The sequence below is a fragment of the Pseudorca crassidens genome, chromosome Y (assembly GCF_039906515.1).
Source record: "Pseudorca crassidens isolate mPseCra1 chromosome Y, mPseCra1.hap1, whole genome shotgun sequence".
Taxonomy (NCBI): Eukaryota; Metazoa; Chordata; class Mammalia; order Artiodactyla; family Delphinidae; genus Pseudorca; species Pseudorca crassidens.
The window spans coordinates 5,737,228-5,752,378 of NC_090318.1; the positions used below are offsets into that span (position 1 = coordinate 5,737,228).

The window sequence follows — 15,151 nt, forward strand, 5'->3', positions numbered from 1 at the left end:
GTCCTGTGCTTGTCCCATCTTAGCAATGGAAACTGAATTGTTCTCCCCCTGCCCATCCTGTCTTTCACGCACATCATTGTAAATGCACTGACCAGGGGGGCTGAGTCTCCAGTTATTTTTACATACTCAGCACCCAATACACTGATTGTGTGTTGCACAGTATGTGCTCATTAATTTTTTAAAATGAATTAATGTAGTGAAGAGAAATGCAAGCTCTATAGATGAAGAAAACTCAAATATACCAACATGTTGATGGTGATAAATTAAAAACGAAATAAGTTCTTTTTTTTCTTTTCACATTTCAGTATGTCTTCACATTTCTAAAGGTTAAAAAAAAACCTCTCAGGACCCTCTGCTCAAATCGTAGCCCAGTTGTGTTCTGGATATCACCTGGGAGCCTGTTAGAAAGGCAAATCCTTGGTCCTCTCTCCAGCGCTGCTGAATCTGAATTTCCAGTTTAATAAGATCCCCATGTGTTTCATATGCACATTTAAGTTTGAGAAGCACTACTCCAACACATGGTGTCTTAATATCTAACAAAATGTGTCTCCATTAAGAAAAGATGGACTTGATTCTGCTAACACCACTCTCAGTTTTCTTACTGTAAATTCAAAATACTGAGGAATACTTGGGGCAAAGTGTCACCGCCTATTTTACTGGACCATGGAGAAGGTCACATTTCAGACAACCTAGAAGGTGGTGAGGAAGCAGCCATGTGGCTTTCTGGGGAAGAGCATTCTGAGAAGCAGGCATCGTCCGTGCCTTGGAAGGGTGACTGGAGTGTCCAAGGGTCAGCTCAGGGCTTATGTGGCCCCTTGCCGTGGGTGGAATGAGCAAGAGAAGAGTGATGAGAAGTCACGGAAGGAGGTCATGTAGGGCCTTGCAGCACTTTGTAAGGACATTGGTGTTTACTGGCAGGAACTTGGTGAACCATTGGAAGTTTGGGCCACAGGCTGGCATCATCTGTTCCGTGGGTCTCTGCCTGCTGTGTTGGAGGTAATCTGTAGGAGGGAAAGTTTGGAAGGAGGAATCCAATTAGACTGTGACTCCTGTCCCCCAGGAGGGCAATGATGATGCTCTAGAGAGGGTGGTGAAGGAAGCAGATGCTTTGTGTCCTTGGAAGATGGATGCTATAGGGCTTCAGAAAACAATGCATGGGTGGCTATGAAGAAAAGAAAGCTCACAGATAGTTCCTGAGTCTTGGTCTGAGTAGAGTTGACACAAAGGTGGAGAAGAGTGCAAAGGAAACAAAGACCTTTTCTTTTCCTTTTTTCCATGTATGTGTGTGTTGGTGGGGGTGGGGTGGGATTATGGCGTGGGTGAAGTGATGAGGACATTAGCTTTTTTTAAAAAAAATTAACTTATTTATTTTTGGCTGTGTTGGGTCTTCAGTGCTGCATACGGGCTTTTCTCTAGTTGCAGCGAGCGGGGCTACTTTTCGTTGCGGTGCGCGGGCTTCTCATCGTGGTGGCTTCTCTTGTTGCGGAGCATGGGCTCTAGGCACGCAGGCTTCAGTAGTTGTGGCCCGCGTGTTCAGTAGTTGTGGCTCGCAGGCTCTAGAGAGCAGCCTCAGTAGCTGTGGCTCACGGGCTTAGTTGCTCTGCGGCATGTGGGATCTCCCCGGACCAGGGCTCGAACCCGTATCCCCTACATTGGCAGGCGGATTCTTAACCACTGCACCACCAGGGAAGTCCCGACATTAGCTTTTGACATGTTGAGATTAGGATGAGTAGTTTCTTCTTCCTCATGGCTGAATAAGCCATTTGTGACAACATGGATGAAACTTGAGGGCATTCTGCTAAGTGAAAGAATTCAGACAGAGAAAGAAATGCTGTTATGTGGAATCTTAAAAGGCAGAACTCACAGAAAAAGAGAATAGAATGGTGATTGCTAGGGCTTTGGGGCATTGGGGAAATGCAGACATGACAGTCAAAGGGTACAAACTTCCTAGTTACTAAGATGAATAGAGTGAGGTCTAACATACAGTACGGTGACTGTAGTTACCGATTCTGTATTATGTACTTGGAAGCTGTTAAGAGGGCACATCCTAAGTGTTCTCACCATAAAAAGGAACTGGTAATTATGTGAGGTGATGGAGGTATTAACTAACCCTGTTGTAGTCATCATTTCACTGTATGTGTGTGTATCAAATCATCGCCCTGTACAACTTAAACTTACAGTCTGTTATATGTCAATTATGTCTCGATAAAGCTGGGAAAAAAAGATGGAGATGAGTAGGCATCCATGTAAAACTACTAACAGAGAGTTGAATGCATGAATCTAGCACTCAGGGGAGAGATACAACCTGAAGATAGAAGTATCATCAGCAGGCTAGCTGAGATCCTGGAGGGAGTACATGTAGATAGGAAATAATAAGTATTCATAGACTAAGACTGGACCACAGCAACGTTTCAAGGTTGTGCAGGTAAGGAGAAGAGACGAAGGAGCCTGGGGAGAAACACCCAGTGAGGGAGGGAGAAGAGCAGAGAGCCAGCGGCCAAGGTATGCACTTGAGGAAAGCTTTCCAAGGTAGGGAAAGTGATGCTTGGATCCAATGATTCTGGTAGGTCCAGTCCACGGAGGACTGAGTTTGGCATTGCCTACAGCAGCATGGAGGTCACTGGTGACCTCAAAAACTCCAGTGTCGCTGGAGAGGTGTGAAGAAATCCTGGTTTAAGAGAAACATGGAAAAGAGACTTAATTGGAAGGTGACAAAATAAATCATTTTTTCCCGAGGTGCCTTAATGTCAAGGAGAGAGCTTAGGGGCAGTTCCTGAAAGAGAAGGTGGGCATAGGAAGAGATTTATGTTTTCCCTCTTAGGGGGGTGCAGGGTTATCCTAGGAGAGTCATAGCCTACTTCTGAATGGAGGGCTCTAGTTCAGCATGTGTATGGATAACCATAGAAGGAGAGGGAGAATCGTGGGGGTGACATAGAAGTCCATTCTGGTGTGTTTTCAGTCATGGGAGCATGGGTGGTCTGAGGTCATGAGAGGGAATGGTGGATGCTGTGGGCTTGAAGGCTGGTAAGTGGGTAGACTGGAAGGCAGAGCTTGAGGAATCTCTCTACTGATGGCTTGGATTTTCCCCCCGACGTAGGAAGGTCATGAACTGAGACCAAGGATGGGGAGAAGGGATTGGACTACTGGACCCTGAAGGAGAGAGGAGAAGCTGGGATCCCTAGATCCCTGCCATTCAGAGTGTGGTCTGCACACCAGCAGCAGCAGTATGACCCGGGGGTTATGTATGTATCACCAGCCTCTCCTGCACTGAACAAACCAGAATCTGCACTTTATCAAGATGTCTAGGTGATTTCTAAGTTCTCGGATTTGCACTCCATTTGTAGCTGTTCTACATTTTAGTTTTCTTAAAAGATGTAAAAGTAAGTTTTTAAGAGTTGAATGTACTGCTTTGAACTATGCTTCTTTTTACTGTAGTCATCAGATTTTCCCATCAGTTAAGCAAACATCTGATAATATAATGGATTCCCCAATCCTGTGTGTGTGTGTGTGTGTGTGTGTGTGTGTGTGTGTGTGTGTGTGTGTGTACATGTATGCATGGGATTGATTTTATTGTTTGAGCTGAATAAACTCAAAAACTCATCAGTAAATGTATGTGACCCCAGAGCCCTGACTATCATTTCTTTTTTTGTTTGTTTGTTTGTGGCTTTATTTCCTTTTTTTTTTTTTTAACTGTTATTGCTTTATACAGATTTCCAACTTCTTCTACAGTTGTTGATTTAATTTTGGTCATTGATATTTTTCAAGGATATTGTCCCTTCTCTAAAACTTCCCAATTTATCTGTAGGGATTTGTACATAGTAGTGCCTTATAAATCTTTCATCTCTTCTCCATGTCTGCCATATTCAGTTCCTCATGCCTAACTGTATTGATTTCTTTTTCTGCTTTTCTTCATGCCTTTTCATTAAAATTTACAAAGTTGTCTATTTGCTTTAAAAGTATTTTTTTTCCTTTTTCTTTAAACATGATTTATTTATTTATTGAATTTTATTTTTGGCTGCACGACGTGTTAGTTGTGGCATGTGGGGAGCTTCATTGAAGCACGCAGGATCTTTCATTGCGGAGTGTGGGCTGTTCCTTGTAGCACGCGGGCATCTCTTTAGTTGTGGCATGCAGGTTTTCTCTCTCTAGTTGTGGCGCGCAGGTTTAGGGTGCAGGGGCTCTCTAGTTGTGGCGCGTGGGCACCAGGGCATGTGAGTTCTGTACTTTGCAGCACGCAGGCTCTCTCATTGAGGCGCGTGAGCTCAGTAGTTGTGGTGCACGGGCTTAGTTGCCCCCCGCTGTATGTGGGATCTTAGTTCCCCGAACAGGGATCGAACCCACGTCCCCTACATTGGAAGGTGGATTCTTTACCACTGGACCACCAGGGAAGTCCTGAGTTTTGTCTGTTTTACTGATTGATTCAAAGAATAATTTCCTGGGCTTATTTATAATCATTAGGTTTTCTTCTTCTATTTTATGAAATTAAAAAAATTATATATAACATCTTTCTAGTAGACAAATTAGACTGTACATGTAGGAACAAGGAGGGGCAAGCAGTTATTAGGGAGTACCTGTGTGACATTTGATAGCTCTCTGCAAAGATGTTTTCCTGTGCGTTTATGTGCAGACGCCATCCACCTACATGTATTTAAATTAGCCTCATAGTATATCTGTACTGTCTTAATCACCTGCTCTGTTTGCTTCTTCTCAGTTCAATAGTTGAGAAAGTGATGGGGTTATAGGGAGCCTGGAATTAAAATTCTCAGCCTGTCGCTGTGCTTTGTAACAAGAAGCACATTTCTTATCCACTCTGAAAGGCTCCCCCCTCCCCAAGTATTTTCTGTGGAAAACAGAAAGAGTCACACCTACCCTACAGAGATGATGATGAGACCGTGGTGATGAGAAGTTTCTACCTTAGGAAATAGGCATCGGTGTCAATGGTTGTTTTACAAGCATCGCCTGTTATACCTTAGCTTGCTTCCATCCTTATTATTATAAACAAATTATTTCTAAACCCCTCAATAGACATTTTGAGTATTTATCTGACAATCTTTGCATTTTCTAGAAGTCCAAGTGGTCAATAAAAGGCCTGAAAGGGTTTTAAATTGATAACCCTTCTGAAAATTCAATAGTTGATATGATAAACAGTACTTGACAGTATAACACCACATTTTCATAGGTGAAACAAATCCTGTTGTTTCAGTATGAGCTCATTTGAACGCGGGGGTTTTGAACATTCAGGAATACTGAGTAAGAATATACCCATGAAGAGTGAGTCCCTGTAGCTCTCTCCAGCCCAGATTCCTTGAAAGAACTAGGCCCTAAAGTAATGATTTTTCGTCTGTGCATCTACATTACTACTCGTTTTAAGAAAATCATCACTAAAATCATGTTTTCACTATTTTCTGGTGCACATAAACTACCTGGTTGAGAAAAAATAGGAACATTTGATTAAAATTCATTTAACATATTTAAGATGAATTTTCTTTGAAAATGATTTTGGAAAATTTGGTGAATTGAACATATTCAAAGGCAGTAAATTGACTTAGAAGAACCCACTGGTTTTCAATAATCTGGCATTAGATGAATTAAATTGTGAAAAATTGGTTATTTAATAAATAGATTTGGAGCCACACAGGTTCATATACAATAATTAATTAAATCTTATTAATTATTCACATTTTCCTTGTTTATTTTTGCCTTTTAATCTGTCATGAGCAGAATATGTTACATCTTCAACTGTCATGTTTCTGTTAATTTGCAAATTATTTTTTCTTTTTTACTTATTTATTTATTTGCGGTATGCGGGCCTCTCACTGTTGTGGCCTCTCCCATTGCGGAGCACAGGCTCCGGACGCACAGGCTCAGCAGCCATGGCTCACGGGCCCAGCTGCTCAGCGGCATGTGGGATCTTCCCGGACCAGGGCACGAACCCGTGTCCCCTGCATTGGCAGGTGGACTCCCAACCACTGCACCACCAGGGAAGCCCTATTTTTTCTTTTTTTAGATTCACATTTCCCTGAACTCATTAGTTCCCACGTTTATCTATATTTAGTTCACTGTGCTTTTTCTGTTTTGTTCACTTTTCCTTTTTGTAACTAATTGAACTGAAAGAATAGTGAATATATTTTTGATTTCCTATATGTTTGTTTATGAGTATGAACTTGCCCCTAACTACACCTTTGACCAAATACCATGTGCATCAATATGTAGCCTTTTCTGATCAAAGACATTACCAATTCCCACTGTCCTGCTTGTCCATCGTGTTCCAGTCACATCATGCTTCTAAAGGAGATGAGTGGGGCTATGATTCCAACCAGAGAGGCCACAACAGTGAGAGGCCCGCATACCACAAAAAAAAAAATAAAATAAAATAAAATAAAGGAGATGAGTGAATGAATGCAGTTGATATTTTGCTTTCCTCTTTAACCCAACCTCCAAATTATTTATTTAAAAATATTTATTTATTGATGCACTTTTTAAAAATATTTTTTATTTATGTATTCGGCTGTGCCAGGTCTTAGTTGCAGCATGCGGGATTTTTGTTGCCTCGTGCAGGATCTTTAGTTGCCGCATGTGGGATCTTTTAGTTGCGGCATGTGGGATCTAGTTCTCTCACTAGGGATCGAACCCAGGCCCCCTGCATTGGGAGCGTGGAGTCTTAACCACTGGACCACCAGGGAAGTCCCTTGATGCAGTCTTGAAGAAAACAAAGACTGGGGAAATAGCCAATATATACGTAAGCAACTGAATTAAAAGATACTTCATGATCAAGACAGTGTGGTATTGGCAAAAGAATAGACAAATGTATGAAACAGAACAGAGAGCTGAGAAACAGACCTTCACAAATATAGTCAAGTGATCTTTGAAAAAGGAGTAAAGGAACCAACCACAATGGGGCAAAGATAGTCTTTCAGCAAAAAGATGGTGCTGGAACAACTAATTGGACATCCACATGTAAAAAACGAATCTAGACACAGACTTTATACCCTTTAAAAACATCAGCTCAAATGTGTCAAAAACCTAAATGCAAATGCAAAACCAGGGGAAAATCTAAATGACTTGGAATTTGGTGATAGCATTTTAAAGACACCACCAGTCCATGAAAGAAATAATTGATAAGCTGGACTTCGTTAAAATTAAAAACTTCTGCTCTTCAAAAGACTGTCAAGAGAATGAGAAGATAAGCCACAAGCTGGAAGAAAATATTTGCAAAAGATATTTGGTAAAGGACAGTTGTCAAAAATATACAAAGAACTTTTAAAACTCAACAATAAGAAAACAAACAGCCTGATTTAAAAATGGGCAATTTATCTGAACAGACATCTCACCAAAGAATATATACACAGGGCAGATAATCATATGAGAAGAATGTTCCATATCATACGTCATTAGGGAATTGCAAATTAAAACAATGAGATGCCACTACACAACTCTTAGAATGGTGAAAAGCCAAAACCACGGTAACACCAAATGCTGGTGAAGATATAGAGCGACAGGAACTGTCATTCATCGCTAGTGGGAATGAAAAGCAGTACAGACACTTTGGAAGACATCTGGATCATTTCTTATAGAACTTACTCTTACCATATGAACCAGCAACTGTGCTCCTCCGTATTTACCCAAAGGAGCTGAAAACTTACGTCCATACAAAGAAACTGCAAATGGATGCTTACAGGAGCTTTATTCACAGTTGCCAAAACTTGGAAGCAACTAAGATGTCCTTCAGTAGTTGAACGGGGGAAATCAACTGTGGTCCATTCAGACAGTGGGATATTATTCAGCAATAAAAAGAAGGGAACTGTCAAGCCAAGAACAGACGTGGAGGAACCTTAAATGCATATCACTCAGTGAAATAAACCAATCTGAATAGGTTACATGCTGTATGATTCCAACTCTGTGACACTCTGAAAAAGGCAAAACTATGGAGATATTTTTAAAAACTATGGAGTCTCTTTTAAAAAGGTATTTCAGGTAAGTGTTTTGAAGAAAATGCCTGAAGCTAATATGATAGGACGTAGGTAGAGGGGACAAATTGCGATCGGTTATACCTCTCAGGGTATTTACATTCCTGTTTTGGGTGAAAAGAGGCTGTCTAATATCCCAGGGTCTGCTTCTGCTGTTGTGGTGACGGTAGTATTGTTATTACCATATTGTTATCAAATTGTGTGTGAGTGTGTGTTCAGGTCAAAGAATATTTTCAGAATTACTCCTTTTTAAAAAAATTAGTATAAAATTCCTTATCACCTAACATAAAGATTCCTTTGGTGACTCAATGTGCATACACTTGCAAAACCAGAAACAGCACTCTGCTTCTAGGACTCACAATTTAATTTGTAACTATTAACAGACATTATTGATCACAGTATACATATTCTCTACATTTCAGTTTATTTCTGTTGACTTATTCTGTCAAAGGCTGGGAAATGCAAACTGTATCTTTGCATTTCAAAATACATTTTGTTAAGTACATTTCAAATATATTTGGATGCTTTGTCATTCACCTCATAAATATTCATGACTATAATACCTCCACTGACATTTTATCTTAATTGATGAGTGGTTTCGAATTTTGTCCTTGAGATATTTTAGTATCAAATGTTTGAGCAAATCAAGCTTTCATCCATCTAAGAGTCCTGGTTTTTTAAACCTTCTTTTTGTGCAGATGAATTGGGTAAAGACTTGGAACATTCATTTTTTATGAATTTCAAAAAAGATTTCAAAAAAGATAAAACTAGATAGAATTACTTAAAATCAATCTCAGTTTATTAAAATAGAGAAAAATGAAAAAGAGAGAAAAATACTCATGAATAACCTGAGCTCACATTTTTTTTATAAAAGAGAACGAATAAGTAAAAACACTGATATACACATTTTTTGGTTAAGATATTGATACTTTTTATTCACACTGCTTTCAAGTGTCTGATGAGATCATGGTTTCCATTTTACTATCTGATATAATTCCACCTTAGAGAAGATTCGTTTTGTTGCATTTATGTATTATGACACGGTTCGTTTTGTTGCATTTATGTATTATTTCACTTGGCAAATTGGTAAACATTAGTGTTTGCACTCTAAGAGGTTTAAAAATAAATGCATGCAATGTTTTCAAGTGTACAGTGTGCAAAAGGCACACAGAACTCATTTAACAACCATTATCATATTGGAAATATAGATCAAAATTATATATACATGTGCAGGTGACAAGAGCATAGTTTTAAAACCGTCAATATCATGTGGTTTTAGGAGTAAAATAAACATTTTGTTCCTTAAACATCAACCACATAAACCCTATACATTTCAGTTTCAAATATGTGAAACCTAAGGAATTAGATGGTTGCTACTGTAGGCAAAAAGAATGGCCTTTCCGACAAAGAAGTCCACGTCCTAACTCCCAGAACCTGTGAATATGTTCCCTTGGACAGCAGAGGGGAATTAAAGTTGAGGATGGCAGGAAGGCTGCTAGGGAGCAGACCTTAAATAGGGGGAAGAGTGGATTATGCAGGTGGACCCACGGCATCGTAAAAGTCCCTCCACGGGGAAGTGGGCGGCAGAGTCAGTGTTTGAAGAGACACCCGCGATTCGTGGGGTCTTTGCTGGCATTCTGAAGACAGAAGAAGCCCCAAACCAAAACGTGATCCACCTGTATAAGCTGGAAAAGGCAAGAAACGTGTCCTCGTATACGGCCTCCAGAAAGGACCTCAGCTCTGCTGGCCTATGAACTGTCAGCCCCGAGAAGCCCAAGACAGACACCGAACTCCAGAACTGTGAGAGCCTCTGTACGTGTCTATCGTTTCTCTTGTTTCTCCATTTGCGCTTAGTAGGTTCACTTGCTTACAATTTCAGTATCTGCCTAAAAGCCAGCAGACCTTCTGGATGTCGAGAGTTGATCTGCTTCTGTCCTCACAGCCACAGAGTAATGGTTAAGTCAAGAAATGGCTCCTGGGGGGAGGGGGTCACCATTTGTACAAAACAGCTCTATTGGAACTTCTTTTACACCCTCCATTCTGAGTTCAGACGGTCCATTTTTTTAAAAGGTAACATGATTCCAGTTTTGCAATCTCAAGGTTTGAGAGTTTCACTGGAAACGTTCTGTGTTCTGGTCATTGTTGTCCCTGCTTGCTCACATCCATGCTACAGTTAGACTGAAATTCAAGGGTAAGAGCTTAATGATTTTGCTTTCTATGTTATGATTTTCTTTTAGTTCGTAGTAGTAATGAAATGAAGCACACTTCTGAAGTTAGCAGAAAGTCTCCTAGGTAATGCCTTCCTTTAGGCATCATTGACTTTTCTCATTTATCAATGATTTCATTTTATGTGGGGTTTAGTAAAGCACCCCCTCCTCTGTGTGTTTGTCTGTGTATCTCCTGTCTTCTTGTTTTAAAATGTTAGTTCCTGTCAAAACTATTTTTATCATTTTGAAATATTATAAAGCCCCACGTTTATTTCCTGTTAGCATGCTATTGTGGCTATATTATGAAATATCATTATTTAGATCTGAATTTTTTTTTTTCTTTTTCGGTACGCGGGCCTTTCACTGTCGTGGCCTCTCCTGTTGCAGAGCACAGGCTCCGGACGCGCAGGCTCAGCGGCCGTGGCTCACGGGCCCAGCTGCTCCGCGGCATGTAGGATCTTCCTGGACCAGGGCACGAACCCGTGTCCCCTGCATCGGCAGGCGGACTCTTAACCACTGCGCCACCAGGGAAGCCCTAGATCTGAAATTCTGACAACTGACCACAACTCTCTTGATTTGTTCCTTCACATTATAGGGAAAGATATTATTGGTTGCAATGATTCTGAGCTTTGAAACAGTGCTCTCTTGAGCAAATACGAGTCCTGGCTTTGCCTCTGTTTTAGCATCTGGTGTTGGTTACCATGCAGTTTGGTACAACGACCCAGGGCTCCAGAAGGAAAGCAAACGTCAAGGAGGTTATGCAGGGCCATTTTCCTCAGTATGCATTGCTCGTACCAACCTAGATGTCACAGAAGGAGATTCACAGGTAACATGCAATCTCCTCTTGTGAAATTTAAGAATTTTTTTAGGGGGGGAATGTACTTTTAGTTTCTCTGACTTTGGTAAGAAACTTTGCACCTAAGAAAAAGATGAAACTTACAGCGACTGAGTGGAACTATTTTACGGGCAGATCTATCTTCCTCCTGAAGTAAAGTTTGAACATGGCCCCCTTCTTTTATATGTATGTAAGGATGCTTTCTCCCTGTGACAATTCTTGCTCCCTTTTGTCTTTGCATATATCTTTTAAAAACAAAGGCTTCAGAGTTTTGCAAGCTCACAAAAACCTCTTCCGTTACAAATCTTAAACTTAAATGAATTTTAAACCTTTTTTGGGCTCAATTCTTCTCCCATCCTCCTTATGTCAAGGTGACTTCAAGAGTGAGGTCTGTGTAGGTAATTAATTTCTGCAGTAGAGAAAAAGTTGATTGGCATTTTGGTCCCCAAATGTCCAGATGGCATTTTTGATTGAAAAATCGACAAAGGCACTGATAGGTATTTTAGGATGAAAGGAAAAGGAAGCCACGGCTGCCCTGGTTGGTGCTCCCCTTTGAAGGGGAGCCTGCATTTATTATTTTTCCAGGAAAGGAAATAAGTTTGTGGGGCTGCCATCCTTCCCCATGCTTGTCATCCTCATAACAACTTCAAACTAAGTCCTATATTCGTTTGACAGATGAATACATTTTGGTTCAGCAGATTAAGTGATTTACAAGCTAAGAGAGGATTCGAATTTGGGTTCGTCTTTCTATAAAGTCCGGGCTTTTGTGTCTGTCTTCTCTCTTATTTTCTGTCAGAGGATAAATACGATTAACTGGGCAACTCACTTCATTGTACGGTTTGCAGGGATTCTCAGACCGACCCCTTAAAGCTCCCGCTTCCTCTAGGAAAACTAGAGAGGATGGAGTTAAACAGATAAAAATAGCACAGTCATTTTAGAAGTCTAGATTTAAAACAGGAATAGATGCACAAGGGAAGATGGTGTTTGATTACGATACATAATGGATTCCTGAAACGCTTAAATGTAATTAAAGATATAAAAAGGATAGAGGGAAACGTACAACCATTATGAACGTACAGCACTGTAATGAGTTGATCTTTTGAGACATAGCACTAGCTGCAGCCTCTTGTCCGTTAAAAAAAAAAAAAAGAAAAAAGAGAGAAGGCAGCTTAGGAGGACAAAGACGATGTAACTGCAGAGCTGGGTGCAGGCGGTGTCGGTGGGGAAAGGGAAGGAGGTGAGGGAAGTAAATATAGTTGAGAGAGCCTTAAAGGAGACCCCCTGAATGACAGAAGCACTCTCTGGGGTGCTAGGTAAATTTCACGACTTCACTGGCAATCTAACACAAACGAATACAAGTCAATGGCAGTCTATATCCTGGAGATTTTAGTATATTTAATTCTATTTTGCAGGGAGTCACGAGTCCAGAATGTATGTTTGGCAGTACCTTCAAGAAAGCAACGTTTCTCTTGATGTACCTGCTCTGATAATTTGCTCATCTGACTACACAGATGCGCCTGCAACTGATAGGAGGGTCCAGTTATGCTGGATTAAAGATTCCTATGTAGTAGAGAGCCTGGAACCTTCCCAGAGTTTCTCCCACTTTCAGAAGTCACAAATTCAGATTGACAAGAGCATTTCTGAAAACTAGAGTCTTGGATTGTCTAGCTCCAGATAAATGATGGTGGTGGTCATTACTGTGAGATTTTGAAAGTCACATCTCTTGCTCCAGAACACACTTCATGAAAGGACACTGGACTATTATATACGGTAAGGAAAAAAAAAAAATCTTAAAGGTATACTTTTCTTTTGAGAAAAAAAAATTGCAATTTTTAATCTTAAAAACACTACTGGCATTCCGAAGCAGTGACAAGGTCTTTTATGTGTCTATCAGTGAGAGCAGATACGCATAAAAGGAAATTATACATGCATTATAACTCTAGCGTGAGAGCAGGGTTTCTTAACCTCAGCACCACTGCCACTTGTGTCCGGATACTTCTTTGTGGAGGGCCCCCCTGTGCGTTGCAGGATGGGGAGCAGTACCCCTGACCTCCACCCGCTGGATGCAGTAGCAGCCCCACCCCACCCCCCTGCAGATGATACCCCCACAACGACCCAGACATTGTTGACTGTCCCATCGTGGGCAACGCTGCCCCAGGTGAGAACGAACCACTGTTTTGGAGAGATGACATTGTTTCTTTTGATTCTGCTCTTGGGCAGAGTTGTTTTCCTTTTCTCATATTTCTTATCATCCGAAAGCTTCCTACTCTCACTTCCCAGAAAATGTAAATTCCCTGAGAACAGGAAGCTTGTCCAACTTGCTTAGCGTACTCAGAGCTTATCAGCTTGAGTAGATACTTTGTGAATAAATGGATAGAAACAAAAGCAAAATCAATCTGCTCATGCTTTATCTGGGTGGATAAAACATGTGATTTCATTAACAATATGTTTAAACCTATGCGAGTTACTCAGCTTTCTATCAGATGGAATTTTATGGATTAATTTTACAAATAATAGAAATCTTTCACTTCTACCCAGTGTCCTGTCTCCGAATTGGGTTAGAAACTCATCTAATGACCGTTGTATGCAAGAGAAATAAGTAAGAAACATAACAGATCCTGTGATTGCTTTGCAACTTATAATCTGGGGAAAACTACAGAATCGAGGCATACTGTCGATTGAAAGGGGAAAAGCAATGCCCACATTTAAACTGTTGTTAGGCTCTGCTTACTTTTCAGTGGGATGTTCTGGGGATTGAAATGACGTGTTCTAACACACGGGAAGACATCCGTGGTGAAGGAGCTCACAGGCTTCAAGAGGAAATGGAGGAATGAGGGCAGCTGCGGGACACGCTACCCAGGTAAGCCAGAGGGTCGAGGGTGGGAGCAAAATGAGGGCGCGACGGTTATTAAATCCAGCCTCCAAGGGTGTAGGGACGGGAGTGGTAACCTCGGTCACAAGCTAGTCGTTGCAAAGCTCAAGGGCCAGGAGCAGAAGCCCCAGCAGTATCTGAGATCTAACGTGGTTATCCGTGAGATGGTGCAATAAGGGCTGGCAGGTTTGGAAACAGCAGGCAGCTACTGCTGGGGGTTCCCAGCAGCAGAGAAACTCCCCATTGCTGGAGAGCAGGGGTGGGGCAGGAATTCAGCCTTCCTGGGTGCCAGGGCTCCAACCTGCATGCAGACATGGGGGCTCAGAGTCCGGCTGCCTCAGAGGGCTGTGAGGGGCTCTCACGTAAGTGTGTTCTAAGACTCTCGGGTGTCTAGTTTGGGGGGTTCGTGCTTATTTTCTCTGAAGATCTCATCCAGTTGTAGTAGAGCCATGAAATAAGGAATGTCTTGGGCTGCAGTGGCCAGTAGGCACGTTGCAGCCCCTGCAGGCTGGGCCGTCTCCCTTCCAGCTCATTGTGGGCTCAGAGACACACGCACTCTCTGTTGCCTTTGGGGGCCCAAGGGTAACTTGGTACCGTCGTTCTGGAATGAGGGAGAATGGAAATAGAAGGGAATGGAGGGAGAAAGGAAGATAATGGGAGAACAGAATATACTCTGTAAACATAAAAATCTTAGATCGTTCATGGATTTTATGCTGAAGTTAAAAGTACAGATAACCCAGCTGCAAATCCAAAGTGTGTGCAGAGTCACTTCCTGTCATTGTTTTATGGATTCCACAACGTTCTGAGTGTAAAGAGCCCTCCCCGGAATTTTTCAGACAGAATTCCCCAGAACAGAAGCATGCTTCACCTGCATGGTGCCAATACTCCAGCTCCTGGAGCGGACAGGACGTGATGAGCCCTTACGGAATGCCACGTAATAAGAATGACCTCCACTCGCAATGTGATGGTAGCTTTCTACAAATGTAAGTTATGTCTTCTTTGACTATACATGTATTCAGCTGCACTTCGGGGACAACAGTGCTTCCCAAAATATCCCCTCAAGACAGAACTTCCTGCCACCGTATTTCATGGCTGAACAACCCAAGTGGGAGTCTCCTCTTGCTGTATCTATTCAATTCTTACCCTTTCATTTCTCCTCCTTTAAAACCCTCTTCCTTGTCCCACGGCTTTCCTGAAACGGCTCTCTGGGGTCACTTGTGAACCTGCACTCCTCCTGGACTTCTTGGTCTCCGCCTGGCCTCCGAGGGTT

General features: G+C 41.7%; 1 protein-coding gene and 1 long non-coding RNA gene across 7 annotated transcripts in view; one reads left to right on the forward strand and one right to left on the reverse strand.

The window, feature by feature from the left end:
• Positions 1 to 12,773, forward strand: part of LOC137217835 (uncharacterized) — a 187,745-nt gene extending 174,972 nt beyond the window's left edge. The window contains exon 3 of the long non-coding RNA XR_010940287.1: positions 12,422 to 12,773. This is a non-coding gene — a long non-coding RNA (uncharacterized lncRNA). The remainder of the gene's footprint in view (positions 1 to 12,421) is intronic.
• The window catches only part of PNPLA4 (patatin like phospholipase domain containing 4), a 109,367-nt gene that overhangs the window by 27,638 nt on the left and 66,578 nt on the right, over positions 1 to 15,151 (reverse strand). The window lies entirely within an intron of this gene.